At 33.6% G+C, this 19,296-nt stretch overlaps 1 non-coding gene across 1 annotated transcript; it reads left to right on the top strand.

Moving 5' to 3' along the window:
- The first annotated feature begins 1,028 nt into the window (after nt 1-1,028).
- LOC119867386 lies at nt 1,029-1,135 on the top strand. Its single transcript, XR_005383466.1, has one exon. It is a non-coding gene; the product is annotated as a U6 spliceosomal RNA (small nuclear RNA).
- Nucleotides 1,136-19,296: the final 18,161 nt, after the last annotated feature.

The following is a 19,296-nucleotide window of genomic DNA, read 5'->3' as shown; positions in this document are numbered from 1 at the left end:
ATGATGCTTTCCTTATTTTGAATATCTTCCAACAAAGACCAAATGGAGATTTCAATAGTACTGGCATTGAAAGGTTTCACAGAGGAGTGCCTTGGTGACTCAATGGGTCTAACCCTAACCTTTCAGCTCAGGTCAGGATCCCAGGGTCCTGGGATCCAGCCCTGCATTGGGCTCCCTGCTCTGTGGAGAGCCTGCTTCTCCCTCTGCCTCCCCCTGCCACTCCCTCTACTTATGCACACACACACTCTCTCTCTCTGTCAAATGAATAAATACAATCTTTTAAAAAACCCGATATGGTATCACAGAATTCTAAGTCGATTTCTTAAGCCCTTGGCCAGTAATGATTTGTATAATATTCTTTTTTTTTATTTGAATAATATTCTATATGCTTTTCTTTTGCAATTATTTTTGTTAACATTGCATTTTGATTCATGATGATTTCTCAATCACATCCTTAGTCCAGAGAAATTTGGTACCCATTTGTTTTTTGTTAATTTGCATGAAAACTCTATGGCTTTTCTTTGGTGTCTTTTTAAAAACATTTTATTTATTTATTCATGAGAGACACAGAGAGAGAAGACACAGGCAGAGGGAGAAGCAGGATCTCTGTGGGGAGCCTGATGCAGGACTCAATCCCTGGATCTTGGGATCCTGCCCTGAGCCAAAGGCAGACGCTCAACCACTGAGACACCCAGGTGTCCTTCAGGTCTTTAAATATAACTTACATCTCTATCTGAATGGCTAAGACAATTTTTAGTGGCCAGTCAAGGTGTTTTACATTCACTCCTATTTTGAGTAGGCGTGATGTCTCAGGCATGTGCTCCCTCAATGAAACAAATACTCTTCCCTCTGATTACTTCTCTTACTGTTCTCAAATATGCCTTCTTCCCAAAAGTTTCACAGTTAGAATAGTGGTATTAATTTACTTCTAGATGTCTGAGGCATGTTTTCCCGTTTACGTATACTATGAGCAACCACTTGTATGCTAAATACATTTTTACATAACCTGTTTTAGTAAAAAACACCAAGTGCTCACTTCAGCAGCACATATATTAAAATTGGAGTGATACACAGAAGATTAGCATGGCCCCTGCACAGGGATGACACACAAATTCATGAAGTCTTCCATTTTTTTGCACATTATCGTCAAGAAAAAAAAAAAAACAAACAACAAAAAACAATTCCATTCCCTTAAACTAACCATTACTATAAAAATATATGTGAGGATTAACAATTAGCAATTAATAAAAGATTATGCTTTTCAAAATAGCCAGTGTGTTTGGTGACATTAATTTATAAAGTTCTCTATAACATTTCATGAGCTTAGGGTGGCCTACATATTAAAATGGTTATTTATTTCAATTACTGATATGATCATGTAAGATTTCAAAAATATTTACTATTCCTTTAAGGAAGATTGTTTTGAGGGGTCAATGAGGATTCAGGTAATTAAAAGGCAATATGAGTTAGATGGTTATTATTACTAAAGGGCCATAGAAAAAGATCTTTTAAAAAATAATTGAAAGAGGTTTATTGCACCTATTGTAGGGATTTTTCACTTATGTGATATTTTAAGTAAGGCAATTAGTTCAGATTTTGTAAAGAAATTAGAAATGGAAAGAACAGAAATAAAAATTTGTTGAATTTGTGTTTTATAACAACTCTTGGAAAAAAGGTTAATATAGAACTTGAATTGGCGAAAAAATAGATTTTTCTGAAACTGCTGTTCCTTTGATAATAACTTGTGGGTTATTTCTAGGGGATAGAGTGGTTATATAATAAATCCATTAACTGTTGACTAATGAAATTATTAGATAATAAAAAATGTCAACTCTGTAAAATATTTAGTTATTAGAAGTAAATTTGAAGACTATGGATAAAGGCTTTTGTTCTCACATGGAAATATTATGGTGCTATTTTTACTCTCTATATTTTATCTCAATATCAAACCGAATTTTTTTATTATATAGCAATCACTAAAAGCAATTTTAGCTGTCTAATAGATGATTTCAGGAAGGTCAAGTTAAAAAATGAAGACAGTTCTCCTTGAAGTAGTTTTATTCCAAAGAATTTTAAATCAAATTAGATTATTTAGGGTGGACGACAATAGAATGACATTCAATGCCATTCCCAGGTAACTTTCGAAGAGATTATAATTCAACATTTTAGTCAACATAACAAATGCACTTTCGTTGGTTCTCTTGATCTAGGTATCGTACATTGAGCAACAAAAGTAACCGTTTATCTTCATTTTGAGTATATAAATGCCAAGACTTAGAAATACTCTATTTATAGTTTTAGTACAAGGTTGAATGCACTTATCACACTTCATTGGTTGCACATTTTATACTTAGAAAAAGTGTTAAGAGTCTTTTTTATTGATTCGCAGGCTAAGCAATTTCATTTTTTGTTTTCATACTTTGACCTACAACCCTAGGATCCATTAGGGCACTACAATAGCAAGGTGTAGACACATCAACTACAAAGAAATAGAACTAAAATGACACTGTCTCCAGCTAGGGATGCATTAAGAGACCTGAGAATTCAAACGTAGAAAAGGCAATTTTTTCCTGCTGGGAAGTGGAGTCCTCAAGAGAGCCATTTCAGACTGAAGAACATGATATGAAAATCAATAAAGGCCCTATTGTGCTACTGATGTGTCCGGGAAGTGTCATTTTATATCTTGCTAGTGGATATCTGAAGCAAGTTAGAGCTACTTTGCTCGTAGTAATTGGATGAATCCTCTTTCATCAGTGGTCTATTTTGCCGCTCAAAGTAAAAGTAAAATATACTGCGGGGTCCAGTTTGAAATGAGATATCATGAAAACGAATTAATATGGAAACCGTTAAGTCCTTTTGCAGACGTGAAAAAGAAATCAGTGATCAGTGATCACTTTCGAAAATCCTATAATTAACACATGAATTTAGACAGATAACTGTAAATACTGGGCCAATTGGCAGGAAACTGGTCAGGGAACTAGCATATCAGCTGACGAGGGAGAGAGATTTAAAAGGCATCGTTGAGACTATCAGAATGATTTGCAGACACTAAATAGCTGATTGGAAGATTTAATTTGGTAAATGTGTACTGCATTAAAACTAGAAGGGTTATGTGCTCGGAAATAATCTAGATTATTACTTCCTGGAATTTTATTGGTTGTGCTACTAAATATTATTTTTCCCCAGATCATCATAATAAAAACTTTGAGAATTTTACGGTTTCCCCAAAAATCATTTGTCAATTGTCTCACTATTTCCCCCAAAGTATATTTATCCTATGGAAAAATCTTATTATTTTTTGTTTGTTTGCTACTAGAAGATATTTGAAAGCGACTATGTCAGGTAAGAGCAGCTATTCAAATTTGAGGTTTCTATTTAGATCCTACACTTTTCATCCTTTTTCAAATTTGTTTTATTCCACAAAGCATTTGTAATGGCTAAAACTCTTAAATTTGCATAGAAATTTTAAAACTTCTCAGTTTGAATGTTTACTTAAATCGAATGAGCTTCATTGTTTATTGGTTAGTGGAAAACTCTAGGAGTCGGAATTCATTAACTTATGTATTAGTTCAACAAGCAATTTGTGGCCAGTAACTAGTCATAATGTAAAATAAAGAGCTTTTCATAAATGAATGAATAAATTGAATTGACAATTAGGAAGCGATCATTTACATGTATGGAGTCATGTGCAATATACGGGCACCTATCAAATCAATGACCTGGGCCCGTGGGGGACTCAGTTAAGCATCTGCCTTCAGCTCAGTTCATGATCCTGGCTCAGCCAGGAGTCTGCTTCTTCCCTTCCACTCCCTCTCCTCAGAGTTCTCACTTGCTGATTCTCTCTCTCAAATTAATAATAATAATAATAATAATAATAATAATAATAATAAATCTTAGAAAACAACAATTACCCCAAAGGCAAGAATGGTCACAATTAGGGGAAGTGGAAATAAAAGGCACCAAAGATGTTTTAATTGAGAAACAGATGAAATTAAGGATGCAAGTATCTTTTGCAAACAAAGGTGGTAATAATTGGGCATTACTGCCCTGCCTGAGTGGAAGAAGCAGAGGAAGGAATTCTGCACGAGCTCTCTTACTCTTGGGAGCCCTCACCTGCACATTTCAGCATCTGAAAATTCCACGGATCCCCCTACACCCGTAACATCTTTTATTAATTCCAGATATATATTCTTTTAAAGGAGCTTTTTAAAACAAAATGTTTTTTGAGAAGCCATGGGCTCATATTATGAAAAAAATGTATTTTATCAATTCTAAGATGTACATTTTGTCTCATTTTGTTATCTGTGAAATCGGAATCCGTTCTACAATCAATGGCAATTCAGCACTATGTAATAGTCGAGCTAGCAGTTTATTTATTTTTTTGAATAGCAACACAAAATCATGATTCGACATAACTTAAACCACCTCGGGCTTGATATATGGAATCTGATTATATACAGGGCAATTAAAACCAGTGAACAGGGCAGCCCGGGGGGCTGAGCGGTTTGGCGCCGCCTTCAGCCCAGGGCCTGACCCTGAACACCCGGGATCGAGTCCCGCGTCGGGCTCCCTGCAGGGAGCCTGCTTCTCCCTCTGCCTGTGTCTCTGCCTCTCTCTCTCTCTCCCTCTGTCTCATGAATAAATAAATAAATAAATCTTTTAAAAAAAGAATAAGTAAATAAAAATCTTAAAAACAAACAAAAAAGTGAACAGCCATATTTACACTATGGTTAAAATAGGAGTTATATTTTCTGAAAATAACAGGAAATCGAGTTTAGATTCTCCTGTATTGGTTCTATTACAAATTTCTTCCTCTTTTCCTCTTGCTGGTCCTGAATATTTTGTCTCCATTTCTTAAAATTATCAACATGGGAAAAATGGTTTTCCTATATACGTGGTCCCCCATCCTCCCTATCCTCCACTGCTGATAGCTATATTTCTAAAATAAAAGTTTGAACATGCTATTTTCTTCATTAAAATTTCTCAATCCCTCTATACCTTCAGGATAAATTTCCAGCTCGAAAAATGACGTGCAGCATCCATTATGATCAGAACCTCATTTTCCCGGTCTTTCATTTCTCTCCTTTCCATATCCACCCTTGTCTATCTTTCAAAATAATTTGCATGGGGGTCCCTGGGTGGCTCAGCGGTCGAGCGCCTGCCTTCGGCTCAGGTCATGACCCCAGGGTCCCAGGATCGAGTCCCACATCGAGTCCCACATCGGGATCCCCGCAGGGAACCTGCTTTTTCCTCTTCCTGTGTCTCTGCCTCTCTCTCTGTCTCATGAATACATATATAAAATCTTTATAATAATAATAATAATTTGCATATCCTCATTTGTGAAACTTCCATGTGATTGCACATACTGTTTTCTTAATAGGTATACTGTCTTGCACAATTATTAAATATAGTATTAAGACCTTTCATAAATGAATAAGTAAAATAAATTGACAAATAGGGATTGGCCATTTATACATATCAGAAACATCAATCTCATTACTTATGACATTTCTAAAAAGGTTGATTTCACTTGTGCAGATATTTTAAAAATCACACTTCAACTATTTTTTTGCTACTAAATGTATTTGTACATCTATGTTCACACACACACACACACACACACACAAACCCTCAGAATGTTTTATTCTCTAACACCAAAAGGGTACTTTATTCTGATCTCTACTGGGCAGCCCGCGGGGCTCAGTGGTTGAGTGTCACCTTCAATCCAGGGTATGATCCAGGGGACCCGGGATCAAGTCCCACGTCAGGCTCCCTGGGTGAAGCCTGCTTCTTCCCTCTTCCTGTGTCTCTGCCTCTCCCTGTCTGTGTCTCATGAATAAATAAATAAAATCTTAAAAAAAAAAAAAAAAACTAGCCAATGTTGCATTACCTGTTTATATCTGTTTTATGCACCAGTATGATTTTAGTGCTAGGTTTTGATGAGATGAATAAAATATTTTTTACTTCAAGGTTCTTAATTTCTATTTCTCTGTCTTCCACTAGACTATGAGCTCCAAACTAACAGGAGCCAAGTGTAACTTCTTTGCAGTTGTATTTCCGACTTCCAGGCAACTATTTGATTGCCTGAACAAAACTATGTCTAGCTTTGGCACATTCTAAACTATCAGGCTGTTATTTAAGTAACAAACATATTCTGTAGCTGATAGTTTTAAGACATTAACAATTATTTTGAAATGTGCTCATTGCTGGCAAGGAGAGTCAAGGAGATTTTTGTTTAATCACTACTTAGTAAAAAATATTTTAAAAGAAGTAAGTAAACTGATTTTGAATGAAAAAAATCAGATTTTCTTCTATTATATGAAAATAATTTGTGAAACAGAATGATTAATACTGAGAAAAGTCTATCTTCCTTGTATTTGGATTTAACCCAGAGTTGTTTTATAGCTTCAGGAAATCCTATCACCAGATCTAAACTCTATTTCCTGTACTTTTGATTTGACTCACCAATAAAATATACCTGTATCGACTACACTTGGATTTGTACTTTCGGGGTGATTCCACAGGTAGGTTATGAACCATTAGTATTTCACTAATAATGTGATCCAACAGTTACATGTTGAGCTACATATAATTTTACCAAAATTAATTTTATTTTTTATTATATAAAAAAGCCTTATGCATTTGCATCTACATTTATATTTTTTAAATGTGAACTATAGATGTATTATGTTTGAATTAGTGAAGAGAGTGTTTCACAATATTTGCTACTAAAAACCAAAAAAACAAAAAACAAAAAAAGATATTAGTTTCAGCACGTGAGATCTACCGAGCTAGACTTCGAAGTTGTAGGTGGCTTTGACAGCATAACAGTAAGAAATTCACATTGTAAATTAAATTTACTGAAATTTTAATTCTGGATTTGAGCTTCTCAGTAAAACTACACAGGTGTTAATAATAAGTATATATCTCTAAAATAAAAAATGCCCTTTCAATTTAAGTAAGTTTTCTCCCATCCCTCTCCTATTTTTCTCCACCCCTCCTCCATTATTTGAACACCTGTTTATATATATACTAATCCCACATCATATTTAATACAGACTTGTGTTTCATGGATATTAGTGGGGATTCTGTGAGTTTACATTAAAGCCCATTCCTCTGAAAACTTCTTGTGATTATTTCCAATATGGAAGTGTTTTAGTTTTATTAATCAGCTTCAGATTTCAAATACAAAACTCCTGGAAAGAGGATGTTTCTGTAATTGAAGTATAGTCGACACGGAATATTACATTAGTTCAGGTGTACAACATAGTGAATCGACAAGTCCATACGTTATGTTATGCTCAGCACAAGTGTAGCAGCCGTCTGGCATTCACAGTATCATTGATTATGTTTCCTATGCTGCCCCTTTTATCCCCAGGGCTTATTAATTCCATAACTTGGAGCTTGTATCTTCCACCCTTCTTCACCCTTTTTGCCCATGCCTCCTCCCCGGCAACCATCAATTTGTCCTCTGTATTTATGGGTCTCTTTCTGCCTTTTCTTTATGCATTTCTTCATCTGTTTTATTTTCCTTTTAGATTCCACATGAGTGAACTCATATGGTATTTGTCTTTCCCTTCCTGTCTTATTTCACTTAACGTTATAATACCCATCTAGGTCCATCTATGTTGTTGCAAATGGCAAGATCTCATCCTTGTTCAATGGCTAAGTAATAGAACACTTTTTAATCAAATGTTTAGGATGTACTCTTTTGTTCACCTGCTATCTCATTTGGGTGAGAATTGCTTCTTTGTAAGTAGTTTTTGAAAGCAGGTTTTTCGGTTTGTTTGTTTTATTAAATACTTTCCCCTTTCATTGAGATGTTTGCACTTTGTGCTAGCATTATGGGGGAACCCAATTCCTATCTACTACATTAGGAATTTTCTCTTTCCTTCTGTTTCTGGTTAAAATTTAGAGTTTTATGTTTTTCAAGGCAGCTGTGGCTTCTGACATACTCTGGCCCCTGCGTTTCATTTTCTTCTTTATGTTTGGTACCTTATAATTTTAGGTAACTTATTAGCCCATCGTGGGAGTAAAATGTAAGTTTTAATTTACAACAGGTGTTTTTGCTGTTGTTGTTTGTTCTTTGTATAATGTCAAATTGGCTAAATTACCAATAACCCAGTGTCAACAGCTACATCTTCTACTCCAAAAGCCCTGTTTCACATGATTGGTGCAGATGTGTGCAATATTGACTCCATATTAGATAGACTTCTCTAGAGCTGGCTTTCAGACATTACATGTGTTATTCTTCTGTCCATTTTAATAGATAACTCTGACCTTGAACTAGCCACATATTTTTGACTAATGAATATTTTATACTATCTTTTTCTATAGCTTCAAATCTATATTTGAGATGTTTTCCAAAATAGCAAAATCTCACATGTTCTACTCTTGACTTTTCTTGACATTCCTGATGTTTTAAAAGCCAAGACTAATTTTGCTCAGGCTGGTTATTCATTTGACCAACTTTAGTACTGAAAGGTGAGAAATTGACATTTTTAAAAAAAGAGGGCATATCTAGGAATATGTTTTTTTGTTTGTTTTGCCTTTTTTTTTTTACCTTTCAAAAGATTAAATCATTACTGAATTTTTCAACTCACTATTGGATTCTCTGTGACAAAGGAAGGTTATGATTTCATTTGTTCTATAGACAGCAAAGACAATGTGTTTGAAGTGGAAGAAGTAGGTCTAAAATGTTGCAACCCAAAAGATGGAAGTTTTAAAAAACAACATAATAATTATGATAACAAACACTTAAATACCTGATATTATTCCAAACACTTTCCATATATTAACAATTTAATTCTCAAAATAACCTGTGAGGCAGACATATTATTATAACCACAGTTTTTAAATAAGGTGTGGCCCAGTGAGGTTCAGATGGTTCACCAATTGTCCCAGAGCTATTAAATTATGGCTTTGAGCACAAGTTTCAGAATCACTCTTATGTCTATAATAGTACATGAAAATGGTTACTTTTACCTATCTAAGACAAAAGACAAATTGAAAAAGGTGAGACATCCATTTGTAAAATTTGCAAATAAGCTGGACCTTAAAGAAAGGGTAATTGGGGGGCGCCTGGGTGGCTCAGATGGTTAAGTAGCTGCCTTTGGCTCAAGTCATGATCCTGGAGTCTCAAGATCAAGCCCTGAGTCGGAGTACCTGCTCAGGGGGGCATCTGCTTCTCCCTCTGTTCCTCCTCCAACCCTGTTCATGCTCTCTCTCCGCCCCCCTCTCTCTCACACACACTTTCTCTCTCAAATAAATAAATAAAATCTTAAAAAAAAAAAAAAGAAAGGGTAGTCAGTGTGCTATAATGAAGAAAAAATAAACTAGGTCTCCACAAATAGCTAGATACAAATCCCAGACTTTATATTTGCCAACAATGTTGCTTTCTTGGACGATTTATTTAGTCTCATTGACCATGAATTTCATGTTCTATACAATGAATACAACTATAACAACTCTTCAGTCTCTTGTGAGGACTAAAGGTTAAGGAACCTATACCATATACCATATACCATATAACCTATACCATAAATGTTAATTTTTTTTAAATGTTAATTTTTCTTTTAATTTTTGGCTTTTAAGTGACACCAATAAATCAATATTTTTTAGATGAGGGAAGTTTTGGGGCAGATAGTAATTATATAAAGCTCAAAATAACCACTACATGATCTAGAACACTAAGACTAGTCTGGATATTTAGAAAAATGTCCTATGGGAGACATTTCTGATATGACTCTGGGATCCCTGGGTAGCGCAGCGGTTTGGCGCCTGCCTTTGGCCCAGGGCGCGATCCTGGAGACCCGGGATCGAATCCCATGACTCAATGTAATGTCGGTTTCCTGTTCAGTGCATCTTCACTTTCCTTCTGGAAAGCAATCTACCAATATGAATGCTTAAAAATTTTGTGTCTCTTTAGCAGAATAATTTCACATCTGGAAATCAAGCTGGAGGCAATGATCCTAAACATGTGTGGGAATTTGTGAAGTTCATTATCGTTTTAATGATAATAAGTAAACAACTTAAATATTGACTACAAGTAGACAAATTAAATAGATGATGATATTTTTTAAAAAAGAATAGATGATAATATTTAATATAATATGCGTGAAAACATTTCTGAAAGATTAGGTGTCTTGTTACTCTAAGTAACAATCTTTAACTTATGGGGGCATTGTTCCTAGAAGGGTAAAGAACTAAAAAAATGAAAACACTAGAAAAGTCTGGAGGAAAAGGCAAATCTTGTTGGTGAGAAATAAAAAGAAAAGTTGCAGGCACCTAGGTGGCTCAGGTCATGATCCCAGGGTTCTGAAATCAAGTCCTGCATCAGGGAGCCTACTTCTCCCTCTGCCTGTGTCTCTGCCTCTCTCTGTGTCCCTCATGAATAAATAAATAAAATTTAAAAAAAAAAAAGGAAAGTTGCTAAACTGGTGATCATATTTCTTCTGCTATTATTAATCTTCATATGGACTGATCTAAAGTGAATTGCTGTTGTTGCTCAGAGCCAGCAAACATCATTCCAATGCCTCTTGTCTATAGGACCATTACACCTACTTAGACTAAAACTTATACTTGATAAAAAAAATTAGGGCAGCCCCAGTGGCCCAGCGGTTTAGCACCATCTTTGGCCTGGGGTGTGATCATGGAGATCTGTGATCCAATCCCACATCAGGCTCCCTGCATGGAGCCTGCTTTTCCCTCTGCCTGTGTCTCTGCCTCTCTGTCTCTGTCTGTCATGAATGGATGAATAAAATCTTTCAAAAAAAAAAGTATCAGTAGTTCATGCTTCCCTTCATGAATGTGATTTTCCTGAATTAAAACACTATCTGTTTAGTTATAAAATCTGTTTGTTTTATTTACATAATATTTTATGATATTTTAATCCAATATGACTTTTTATCTACTCATAATATTAAGATGGTTTGACGTTCATTTTGCTTTATTTTACTTGAAAAGTCTCTTTTGAAAAATTTTCCCTACTATACTGTTTTTGATACTATTTCTGGATTTTTCTCAGACCTTCAAAAACCCCTTGTCAGCTTACAGTATTCCAGAAGAGCAAAGTGCTGTGGGCTGCACATCTAAAATAAACTGGTTCTGTACTATTTCACAAAGCAATTACTATGACTTAGAGTTGCTCAGAATTAGCCGTGAAAGACTGTCTTGGCTTTATGTGCCACTGACAGTTGTATACCGAAGATTTGCAGATTCTGGAAACATAAATAAGTTATTCAATTGGGATTACAGGAGACTCTGGAGAAGGACCTAGAACAGATTTGTTTTCCCTCATGTAACAAACATTGTAGTGATTGCAATGCATCCAGCATAATGCAATCCAAATGAGATACAAAGTTAAATGTATATGACATGTCTTAGATCTGTATTTGACAAGAAAAGAGAGGAACATAAACACATATACACAAAGAGAGGAAATATAATACTAATAATGACTATGAGAACTTTCCTTTCAGCTTGCTATTGCTTTCATTCTCTCTGTGACTCTCCTGAAAATATTTTCCAAACATTATGTTCATATTTATCACCCCTGTTCATTTTTCATTAAAAGTATAGTTATTACATATCCAGTTATGCCACCCTGAAGTAATACCAGGAGATGTTAAGGGCGTAAACTCCACTGTCCCACCAGTATTCATGAAATGATCATAATGATCATTAATACAATCAGGTACTAGTCAAACATATTGATGGAACAAAATATCCCCCAATAGAGAAGCATATGGAAAGAGAAGAAACATAATTTCTTTAGGCTTTTGTTTAGATGAAAGAAAAGAAAAAGCTGACACTAATTTTAAGAAGTAGAAACATCTTATTGAGTCTCTCAAAGAATTATAAAAGCAAGAGAACCAAGTTCTAGATTAAATTTTTAGAAATAATGTACAAAATCTTGTATAGAAATTGCCTTAGGAAATTTTACTGCATTAGCCCCACCAAACATCAGAAAACAATATTTGTTGTCCATTAATGACACTTTTATGCTGAGAAATTGAGTTTGTAAACACAGAATTTCCTGAAAGTTAGATGCATTTGCTGTCAGATTCACATGCAATAGGTTTCAAGTCAGTTCTTCCCTGGAAGTCTTGCATGAATGTATCATATAAATGGAGCCTACATAATATGCTAACATTCTAACTGAAACAGAGTAGGGAAATTATATATATATATATATATATATATATATATATATATATATATATATATATTTAATTCTGGTTTCTACATTGAGAGTAGATCTAAACAAATTTGGTTTTAAAAAGTATGAGGGAAAAAAGAAAAGGAAAGTCTGGGGGGAAAGATGTAAATTTCCAAATTTCCAAATATGACTAGAGTGTTCAAAAGTTGCAAGACAGTTATAAATCCTGTCTATCATAATATTATTTGGTTTTCCTTAAATCAGAATTATTAAATCCATCCTTAAAGCCATTTATAAAGGATTACTCAATAATTTTAAAGAATAAAATCATCAAAATTCACTATATCTCTTTTTAATTAATTAAGACTACCTCCCTTGTGGTATAATACTTCACTAGTTCTACCTCAATAGGTGACATTTTATTTAAATAACCCAAAATAAAAGTAGCTCTCAGTGTTTTCTGAGTATTAATAAGTCTACTTAAATTTGTCCTGTCCTTATAGTTTGACATAGAGTGTTTCTGTTCATATCAAATACCAAGTTCAGGTAAATCTATGCAACATGAGAAATAATTAAAATTGAATAAAAATTATAATACTTGATATTTTATAATTTATCTTTAGTACAACTTATTTGTGCGTTTCATTAAGAAAGGAAAAAAGGGATCCAAAAACATCAGCTAATAAGACATTGGCCCTATGAAATCCAAGCTTAAAATATTAATTAATGATTCAAAATATTTGCAAAAGAATTGTTTGCAGATTCATTCTAGGAAACAGGAAGAAGACCTAGAATATATCAAGTATTCAATAAAAGGGAAGGTGAGAGAATCAAGTTTTTGATACTTGAGGTAGTCAAACTACAAAACTAAATTTAAAATAGTCATTTGATGGACTTTACAAATTAAGAAAAGTAAATGCTGATAACGCAAATTTAAAGAAAAAAAGACTTCAACCATATTAGTATTGCTGAATTCCAGCTCTGTGTAATGAAAGGCGAATTTGAGAAATAAATTCCAGAAATCAGAGACTAAATATGAATAAATATAACTAAAGAGATTAATCAATTAATTATATATTCAATCTTTTATTCAATCAACAAACTTAGATTGAGCATGTGTTATTTGCCTTGAAACATTATAAGTATTTTGAATAAAAAACGAAATGGAAGATGCCAAATTCCCCTCCTGGTGGAGCTAACATTCCTGGAATAGACCAAAAAATAAAAAAAAAAAAGAAAAAAAGAAGAAAGAAAGAAAGAAAGAAAGAAAGAAAGAAAGAAAGAAAGAAAGAAACTAACTGAATATGTGATGTAAATCCAGGTGGTAGTAAGTGCTATGAAAAGAAATAAAGTATGTAAAGAAGACCAAGAATAGTAAGTGATTACTTAATAAAGTTATGATGATCAGGGAATACTTCAAGGAAAACACCTATAAAAGAGAATGAATCATGTTAAGATCTGTGGAAAGTGCATTCCAAGCTTCTGCATTATGTGCTATATCCGCTATTTTAGTGGTTATAATAAATTTAAGCAATTAGGTTTAACATGATTGTCTCCAAAATTAATCAATACCACTCTTCTACTCTGGGCAAATAAATGAATGATACTTTACCTCTACTATTATTTTATATTTTAGTTTCACATCGTTCCACCCTTCGGAAAACCTCGTTTTAAAGTCTCATTAAATTTTCATATAAATTTGCTAACATTTTAAGCATCTATTTGCTTTTTCATTCATCTTGCACTTTTTTTGGACAACTATACTGTAACTTAGTACAATAGATTTTTGAATGAGAGCTTTATGTGGGACTCACTTGTGGATTTATTTCCCATGCAGTAGAGTGACTTCTTTGTTCAGCCTTTTTAACTACACCAAAGTCTGCCTAATGAAATAATTTCAATTAGCCATTTTCTTTCAGAGCTAATTCAGAGAATGGCATTGGGGAGTATGATCTAGATAAGGGCTCATCGATCCAGTTTATGTTAATTCTTAACACCAATAAAAAATGAATTAAAAAAAATAAATCAGCAATAAAAAAATAAAAAATAATAAATAAATAAAACTTTATTTATAAAAAAAAAAAAGAATATGGCTGGCCTTTGGATAGCCACTTGAGAGGCAAGGGAGACTGAAGTTCTTAGAAGAAGGTGCAGTAATACACAATCCATGATATAGATGCCTCTACAACTGGAGAGAATAAAATCAAAAGTAAGTGAAACTAAAATATGTTCTAAATAGAAATGCAAATACATAGCAAAATCATCAAGTATGAATAGGTTCTTAGACACAGTCATACTACTTACAAAAATTAAGAGATTAAGTAGAGACATTAAATTTGTTATTTTTTAGCAGTGAGTATATAAAACTTTCTGCATATCTAAAAATACAGCAACAATCTTTAAATTTTAAATTTTTAAAAATTGCTTTTAGGGAATATTTTGTTGCCACCAAAATCATCTTACAGAAAATGTTTTAAGGAGTATATATATATTATGTATATATATGTGTGTGTATATATATGTGTTATGGAGAGTATATATGTTTTAAGGAGTACTCCTTAAACATATACTCCTTAAAACATATATACTCTCCATATATGGAGAGAGAGATATATTTATATTTTAGAAATATAAATATTTTATATTTATATAAAATATATATAATATATATAGTAAATTATAATAGACTACAAAATATGGCCAATAGAATAATAGCAACCTTGTAAATGAACAAAATAATTTCCAAGGTGAGTAATGAAAAGTAGTGATAACATTTAACAAAATGTTAACAATAACCAATTTTGGCAGCTAGCATATTGCTAATTTTTTTTCTTTTATTTCTTTTATTTTTTTTTTCACTTTTGTATTCGCTATGTTTATGATATTGGATACAATCATTAATTAGGAAACAGAGTCCAAAGCAAAAACAAAACAAAACAACAACAACAATTTCAGTCTTTAATTATTTACACAAAATTCCCCTGCTTTTCTTTTTGATAAGGGAGTACAGGGTACAGGCAGGGAAGAAGAAGACTGAGTCTTGAAATTTAACATTTTCTGTGTAACGTCTGAAATAATGAGCTAATGGAATTCTGTTGCCCTGAGATGCATGGTTCTTCTCTCCAGTTCATGGAAGGGAACGAGGAAAGCTCCCCCCCCACACCCCGCCCTTGGCTGCACAGTCGTACACACAAGATGAATATGACCAGACCTTCCAGTGGGAAAAGTAGGTCCAATCAATTCTATTTATACCTCGGTATTTATTTATTTATTTACTCATGAGAGACAGAGAGAGAGGCAGAGACCCAGGCAGAGGGAGAAGCAGGCTCCCTGCAGGGAGCCCGATGCAGGACTTGATCCCAGGACCCCGGGGTCAGGCCCTGAGCCGAAGGCAGCGCAAAACCGCTGAGCCTCCCGGGTGCCCCTATGTCTCTGTAGTTAAAAACCAGGACGGACACTTAGAAACAAATAAAACCTCTTTAATTATATCAAAACAATGTACCTTAATAAAAATATAATCTCCTGAAATAAAATATTCCTTAATCCTAAATAGGAGAAGTGGATTGTTTTATGAGGGACCGAGTGCTAATGTATCATCCACGGTTTCCATGCTAAGCAGAACCTAATTTTAATCATGAGCATATGTTTGAAGGAATCCTTACTGTTTCAAGAGAATGGCCCTTACTGCCTCATTCTCTGGTGAGATAATAGCATAGTTCATTTTCCAGTCGGGTATAATCTTTTGCTTTCAAGCAGATATGGCATAAATGACTTTCAACCTGAAAACCTGGCTAAAAACCTATTTCATGATTAATTAGTCCCTTTTAGAAACTCAATTAAATGCTGGATGCCACATTTTAAATGGAGAGATAATGACTGACGGAATGGAGAAACATGGGTGTGCATAAATTGTCTCTGACCTCATTTAAAGACTTAAACTGAAAATTTAACATCAAAATGAATATTATAATAATGCGTCATGTCCATCATTCTCTCAGCCAATGTAGCATCATCGGGTTTTACCGCAGCATGAATACTGACATTGTTTCATTAAGTCTAACATTTGTTTTAGTCAAAGTACACAGTTCCTACAGGGTGACATCTGTAGTTGTCTTAGAATATATCAGTTTTCATAGTACTGTGCAGACTTTTTCATTCTTTGGTAAATTTTACTTTGAGACATTTTCAGGACTGTGTTGGACCATCAGACTAAAAGCATAGAAATCCTGGGAGTGACTTTGATGAGACTGCTGGAGCTGATAAGAGCATTAGAGTCATCCATCTGATCCAATTTTTCATTTTTTTTAATTGCCATACTCAGGATCAGAGAAGTTTTTTTTATAGTCATGATCATAAAATACTTTTTAATGGGTTTATTTTAATATCTGGGTGTCTGAACTCAGATTTATCTGGCTTCTTTTTATTTTTTTTATTTTTTTAAAATTTATTTATTTGAGACACAGTGAGAGAGACAGCATGTGCAAAGGTGAGGGAGGGTACGAGAGAGAGAGAGAAAGCAGGCTCCTCACTGGACAGAGATCCCTACCCCTCGCTCCATCCCAGGATCAGGCCCAGAGCTGAAGGCAGATGCTCAACCTACTGAGCCACCCAGGTGCCCCTGGCTTCTTTAAAAATATATATATATATCTAAAAATGTGTTGGTTACTTCTTTCATAGAAATAAAACCTTAAAAAAAATAAAACCTTATATGAACAATGAATTGTCTGATGCCAGATAAGTTAGTAGTTTGTTTTTTTCTACACTCAAACATAAAACTGCTTCAGTTTATTTTTTAACCTTACAGTGTTGGATATTAGTCATTTTTAAAATTATTTTGATACATACATACATGCCCTTTCTTTTTTATTTTTGCGCTAATATCTAAAAAGTAGTGTTTTGTAACATTTAGTTTGAAGTACAAATTATAAAAATGCTGATGACATCCAATTGGGAAAAATAACAAAGGAAAAATAAAAGCAGAATCACCATTATGTTTTATTACCCATTACCTAGATACAATTACAATTATTTTTCTGATGAATTTTGCCTGCCTGCCTGCCTTCCTTCCTTCTTTTATCTACCATATCTATCACTGAATCATCCATACTTTTCTGTCTTTTTTGGAACTTTAAACTTACTCCTCAAAAGAGCATTACTTTAAGGCTTAATAGTTCATTTTCTGTTCAGTCATGTTTATAATACAGAAAAATATACATTTCATTGGAATGAAACAACCAGGAAAAAATGGCATTAAGGCCTTCAAAAAGAAACATTCAATGAATAAATACAAACTAATATAAGAGACTTTTAACAAAATGTAATCATTGTGATAAAATTGCAAGCAACAAAAACTTATGAACATGTAATGAGCAATGGCAATTTGGAAGAAATATTTAAAGAAAACCATTGGCTTGGGATACCTGGGTAGCTCAATCATTTAAGTGTTGGCCTTTGGCTCAGATCGTTCTGGGATGGAGCTGGGAGTTGGGCTCCCTGTTCAGCATGGGGCCTGCTTCTCCTCCCTCTGCTCTTCCACCCGCCCCAGCCCCATGCTTGCTTGCTGTCTCCCTCTCTCTCTCATGCTCTCTCTCAAGTGAATAAATAAAATTTTTAAAAGAAAAGAAAAGAAAAACATTGACTTAATTACAACATTTCTGGCTAAAACCAAGTCCCTACTGTACAGAATTAAATCTTTTTTTTTTTTTTTTTTTTTTTTTTTGTCAAAGACTCTGAACTAGAAGATTGTCATTGAATAAGTGTCTTTGGCAACCATTCTGGACATAGAGTTGTCATTAACGTACATTGGTCCTGCCTTGTGGATAGAGATCACCATAACAGATACTCATGGAAGGTCATTTAGCTTAGAGCTCATAAAACAATTAAAATACCTTTAGTAACCATAATATAGAGAATACTGGATTAGGTGGATCATTTGTCTCAGCTGATATATTTGTTATATTTTAACATACTCCTGGGATATGCTACTTTACCACCTATACAATTTCCCTAACATCTCTTAAACAATATTAATTAGCTATCTCCTCAGTTGTGACTGTCCATAACAAATGCATTCTTCTAAGAATTCGAGACAAAATTTTAAGGTGTGAGGCTGTGCTCAAAAAGATATTAGCAATACCTTTTTAGTAATAAATTGTGTGTGTGTGTGTGTGTGTGTGTGTGTGAATCATAATTATACGGGTTGGTTTGAGTCTTCTTCGAAGCTACTCAACTGAATGCAAAATTATAGCTTCTATTATACAAAAATAACAAATAAAATAATTAACATCCTTGAACTTCACAAGATTGTAATTTGGCAGAAATATTTGGCAGACATTACAATCAGGTATCCACTAGGATATAAATAGAGAATACAGAATATTTCTCTTGGCATTTATGTCAACAAGCCATAAAGACAAATACTTTAGACAGTTTCCAAGAAATACCCTTCCTAATTGTTTTTAGATTGTTCAAAAGATAAAATCTTTTCTAAAAGACAGTAATTTTAAATTTAGTTTGAAGTAGTTAAAACACTGGTGACAAAAAAAATTATGCTCTCGACTCTAAGTTACCTTTCTTTGAACTTTTGTATACAATGTGAATGAGCACTTCATAGACCACATTTAACTAAATGCCTTCATAATCAATAATCACAAACTATTCATTATCTGTATTTTTTCTAATTAGAACCCACATTCTAGAAAAATGCTGTGCGTGAATTAAATACAAATGAATTTACTGACTACATTATGGCATTTAGGATGGTTTGCTGTATGTTTGCTGGTAGTTTAAGAACTAACCAGCAAGCCCCAAGTTGCAACTGGAGGTTTGAGTTAATACATTTACAAAAAATAGTGTAATTTTTCTTAAATGCTTAGAAAAATAGTAAGTGTTCATGAATAATATTCCAGTGAAGTCATAATTATTTTATAGAGTTAAGTTTTCATATATAATATATAGAACAAGATATGATTATTTAACTGTGAAATATTAATTCACTTTGAAATAAGTAAATAAATAAATAAATATCCTTTGCTTCAAAAGGTAAAAACAAGTGTAGACCTTTTTATCACTGGAATAAAATTTCTGCTAAGAGTTTAATTTAAAAAATATATGTTGGTCACTACTCTTAATTATTA

Source organism: Canis lupus, chromosome 33, assembly GCF_011100685.1.
Source record: "Canis lupus familiaris isolate Mischka breed German Shepherd chromosome 33, alternate assembly UU_Cfam_GSD_1.0, whole genome shotgun sequence".
NCBI lineage: Eukaryota > Metazoa > Chordata > Mammalia > Carnivora > Canidae > Canis > Canis lupus.
The sequence above is the reverse complement of the archived record's forward strand: the minus strand, read 5'-3'. Positions and strand labels throughout refer to the sequence as shown.